Source organism: Alligator sinensis, unplaced genomic scaffold (genome assembly GCF_000455745.1).
Source record: "Alligator sinensis unplaced genomic scaffold, ASM45574v1 scaffold169_2, whole genome shotgun sequence".
Classification (NCBI taxonomy): domain Eukaryota; kingdom Metazoa; phylum Chordata; order Crocodylia; family Alligatoridae; genus Alligator; species Alligator sinensis.
Window position 1 is genome coordinate 1,924,971 of NW_005842077.1, and position 5,137 is coordinate 1,930,107.

Below are 5,137 nucleotides of genomic sequence, written 5' to 3' on the forward strand. Positions count from 1 at the left end.
TGAAAAAGGACTTTTTATTGTCCTTGATGCTCGAAGCTAGTTGGAGTTCAGTTGCAGCCTTGGCTTTCCTGGTCTGCTCCCTACAGGACCGGACCAGTGCAGAATAATCCTCCTTGGAGGTGACTCCCATCCTCCATCCTTTGTAGGCCTTTCTTTTTAGCCTCAGGAGATCTGCTAGGTCCCTGGAGAGCCAGGGGAGCTGCTGTGCCCTCTTGCTGCCTTTCCTCCGAGATGGAATAGACTTAGTTTGTGCATTGAGGATCGCTCCCTTGAGGAGCAACCACTCCTCTTGAACTCCCCTCTCCCTGTGGTCACGGTCCCTTAGGGCCTCACTGACAAGCCTCCTGAGCTTGTCAAAGTCGGCTTTCCTGAAGTCAAGGACTTGTGCATTGCTGACCGACTTGCCAGCTTCTTCTTCCCTTTCTTAAATATGGGCTCTATGTTTGCCCTTTTCCAATCATCTGGGACCTCTCCTGATCACCATGATTTTTCAAAGATGATGGCCAATAGCTCTGCAATCACATCAACCAAGTCCCTCAGCACCCTCGGGTGCATCTCATCTGACCCCATGTACTTGTTCACATCCAGCTTTTCTAAGTAGTCCCTAACCTGTTCTTCCACCACTGAGGGCTGCTCGCCTCCTCTCCAAACTCTGCTGCCCAGTGTAGTAGTCTGGGAGCTGACCTTGCCTGTGAAGCCTGAGGCAAAAAAGGCATTGAGCACTTCAGCCTTTTCTGCATTGTCTGTCGCAGAGTTGCCTCCCCCATTCAGTAAGGGACCCACACTTTCCCTGATCATCCTCTTGCTACCAACATACTTGTAGAAACCTTTCTTGTTACTCTCCGCATCCCTTGCTACCTGCAAGTCCAATTGTGCTTTGGTCTTCCTGACTTCATCCCTGCATGCCCAAGCAGTTCTCTTATATTATTCCCTAGTTATTTGTCCAAGTTTCCATTTCTTATAAACTTCTTTTTTGTGATTTAGTTTACTGAAGAGTTCCTTGGTAAGTGAAGCTGGTCTTCTACCATACTTGCTAGTTTTCTTGCACATTGGGATGGTTTGTTCCTGTACTCTCAGTAAGGCTTCTTTGAAGTACAGCTAGGTCTCCTGGACTCCTTTCTCCCTCAGACTGGCTTCCCAGGGGATCCTGCCCATGAGTTCCCTGAGCGAGTTGAAGTCTGCTTTAATGAAGTCCAGGGGCCTTACTCGGCTGCTCTCCATCCTTCCTTTCCTCAGGATCCTGAACTCAATCATCTCGTGGCTGCTGCTGCCCAAGTTGCCATCCATTACTACATTCCCCACCAATTCTTCCCAGTTTGTGAGCAGCAGGTCAAGAAAAGCATGGCCCCTAGCTGGCCCCTCCAGCAGTTGCACCAGGAAGTTGTCCCCAGTAGTCTCCCAAAACTTCCTGGATTGCCTGAGCACTGCTGTATTGCCCTCCCAGCAGATGTCAGGGTGATTGAAGTCCCTCAGGACTAGCTGTTTGAAGAAAGTATCATCCACCACTTTCTTCTGGTCTGGTGGTCTATAGCAGACCTGCACCACAACATCACCCTTGTTGCTGTCCCCTCTGACCCTAACCCAGATACTCTCAACAGGCCTATCTCCAGCTTCATATTGGAGCTCTGAGCAATCATATGGCTCTTTTACATAAAGTGCAACTCCTCCTCCTCTTCTCCCCTTCCTGATGATAGTGCTCCAGTCATACAAGGTATCCCACCAAGTCTCTGTTATTCCAATCACGTCATAGTTCTGTAATTGTGCAAGGACTTCCAATTCTTCCTGTTTGTTTCCAAGCCCCATGCATTTGTGTACAGTCACCCGAGATAACTAGTTGATTGCCCTGATTTTGCAGGAAGTATGAGGACACCTCCCTTGTTGCCCCTTCCTGCTTGCTCTTCCTCCAGGTCTCCCGCTTCCCCACTTACCTCAGGGCTTTGGTCTCCACCTCATGGTGAACCTAGTTTAAAGACCTCCTCCCTAGGTTAGCGAACCTGTCTGTGAACATGCTCTTCCCTCTCTTTGTCAGGTGGATCCCATCTCTTCCCAGCAATCCTTCTTGGAAGAACATCCCATGGTTGAAGAAGCCAAACCCCTGCTGGCGACACCACCTGCGCAGCTAGGTGTTGATCTGCAGGTTGCACCTGCTCCTGCCTGGGCCCTTTCCCTCGACCAGAAGGGTCGACGAGAACACAACCTGAGCCCCAGACCCCCTCACCCTTGCACTCAGAGCCCTGTAGTCACTTTTGATACGCTTAGGGTCTTCCCTGGCAGTATCATTGGCGCCCACATGGATGAGCAGCATGGGGTAGTAGTCTGAGGGCCAGATGAGCCTCGGTAGTCCCTCCATGACATCTTGGATCTGGGTAGTAGACCTCCTGCAACAACAGGTCAGGTTGGCAGATGGCTCCCTCCATCTGCCGCAGAAGAGAGTCTCCAATTGCCACCACCTGTCGCTTCTTCTTGGTGGTGGTGTCTCGATCCTTCCCACCTTGGTGAGGCCTGGCCTGTCATCCTCCACACTCTGCTACTGGAATGTGCTCCTCCCTCTCTGCTACTAGGGTTGCATATCTGTCCGTCAGATGAACAAGTGCAGGTGGGGGCGAAGACCTCTGCTTGCTGCCAGAAGTCACAAGCCTCCAGCTTCCACCCTTTTGGGTGTCCATGTCCTCTCTCTTCTGTAGCAGTGCACCTGGCATTTCTTCCTCCAGTCCCGGAGGTCTCCTCCAGCATCGAATCAATTAACTGCCTCATGGCAGAGGATGCTTCAGAGCCTCACCACCTCCTGCTGTAGTTCTCTTGCCTGTTCCTTGAGAGACACCATCAAGAGGCACCACTCACACTGCAGGCACTCCCTGACTTGGCCGTCACTGGAAGGAACCTACAAACCACAGTCCCCACAGCACCAAACTTGGACCTGGGTGGAAGCATTGATGGTGAGCAGTCCTGCCTGGACAGAAACCTCACAAGTGCAAGCAGAGGCAGTGGCAGTGGCTCTGGCATTGTGATGTCCTCCAGTTATTTCCTTGGGTGTCTTAATCTGCCTTCTGTCTCTTACCACTCTTCTTCCAAGCAGACCTTCCCTAGCAGACTTGTCTGGAACTGGCCTGTTTATTTCTCACTGGCACCAAAGGGTTCCTTTTTTTCCTGCTTCCCCATGCAAAGCTGAAAGACTTGCCCCTCACAAAAAGGGCGAGGAGGACCCATGACCTGGCCTAGGAAGTGGCCTGCGAACTACCTGCAAACTGCTTACTCTGTTTGCAGCCCCTGTCTGCTGGCTCCCTGGTTGCTGGGAGCCAGCATTTGCCTCTCTGTATTGCTTTGAGAGCTGGTGCATAGATTCATTAAAAGCACAGGAAGAGTAAACATTGAGGAAAATCACAAGCTATCCCAGAGAGAGACAGCAGAGAATTGGAAGCACCCCACCTGGGTCCTAGAGCTCATAATGGGAGACCAGCTCTGGAGAAGGACTTGCTGGCAGCTTGGCCTCAGGACCTCAGCCCATAGTAGTGATTTGATATGAACAGTGTCTCTGTAACCAAATAAGAGATCAACATAGAGACATGTGGATGGCAGGATTTCTGTGAATTACAACAATGCCAACATCATCTTTGTTGTAATTCACAAAGAATTTGGAAAAGATGTTCATGGTAATAGGAAGGGATGTTAATAGTAATAGAGAGAGCCCTTCCACCAATAGATGATGCCGTAGCTTTTTACAGCTGTTGACCTGTTGTTATGCATTTGTCAGTGAATGAAGAGAAGGGGTGAATCGAGAAGGAAGCTAAGTGCTTCTGTGCATGCTGGCATTGTTGCTTACTGAACCCCAAGAAATTGTTTGATTTTTAATTATGAGTTTTACACACATATTGATCACCTGTGTGCACACACACTCTCATGCTCCAGTCATCACATTTTGTGTGGCTTCATGTCTTGCCTTCACCTGTTACTTAATGTTAACCATAATTTTATGTTTTGTGCAAGTTATTTGTAAACATACAAATTAAATGGCACAAAAAGACCAGAACAAAATTCAGCAGTTATGAATATCTGAGTTATTATACTTCTGCCTGAGTAGTGTCCAAACAATACAATCACGAGAGTAAAGAGGATGAATGGGGAAGGTTGAGAAAGTGTAAATACATTTTAACTGTAATTATGAGCTGGATTCCTAATGGCAAAAAATCTCTGACTATGAATACAAGCATCTCACTTGGATCACATCAGTGAAAAACACATTGCTCGTTCTCCATAGAAAAAGAATATGACAAGATGTGTGTCTGTGTCATTTTTTAGGGTAATATTTACTGTATCTGGACCAGTAGGGTTAACGTTCGTGAGCCAGTTGTTGGCACGTACGCTCTGGGTCTGGCCTCTTTGCAACGTAACACTTCATAAAACCTAATACTGTGTTTCTTGTCCTAAAAATGTTCCTGGTTTTTTTTTTTTAATTACCGAACTAGCAAAGGCTGCAGGAACAAATTGGTCTTGTATCGTGCCCAGTGATGTGTTTCAAAATACAGTTGCACCTATCTATTGTAAATTCTTAATTTAATAGATATTGGCTTTAAATGTAAATTTCATTGTGTTCTGGACAAAATCATATCTGGTACGCAGGAAGAGAGCTGAACATCCAAAAGAATAACTTTCCAAGGAATCCTTTTTCTATTTTATTTTTAGTATTCCTTTTGACTTCTGTATTATAGACAAGGGAAACTGTTTCTGTTCAGATTTTTAAAGGAGTACAAAACAAGAACTACCCTGTAACAGAAATTGGTATTGACTGTTAGGAGTTAATACAAAATTTAGAATAGTTTTGTATCTTACATTCTTTAATGTCACCATTTTGACCAGTTATAACACTTATTTCCTGCTTCTAAGTTGAGAATGTTATTATACTGTTCAGAATAGGAAAGGATATCAGGAAACCAGAAAAACTTTAGCTGAGTTGTAGAACACCATTTCTAGTTGTAACTCAATTTCTGATCCATAACTTGATGTTGTGTTCTCACTTAATAATTCTGAAATTATTTTATCAATAGCTTTTGGAGATATACTTAAGTGTTTCATTGATAAAAAAAATTGACTGAAGGGTGACACTGAATTAATTTTACATCCCAAGCTGCATTTCTTTCAG

At 46.1% G+C, this 5,137-nt stretch overlaps 1 protein-coding gene across 1 annotated transcript in view; it reads left to right on the forward strand.

The window, feature by feature from the left end:
* Positions 1-5,137, forward strand: part of ZNF827 (zinc finger protein 827) — a 165,888-nt gene that overhangs the window by 109,424 nt on the left and 51,327 nt on the right. The window lies entirely within an intron of this gene.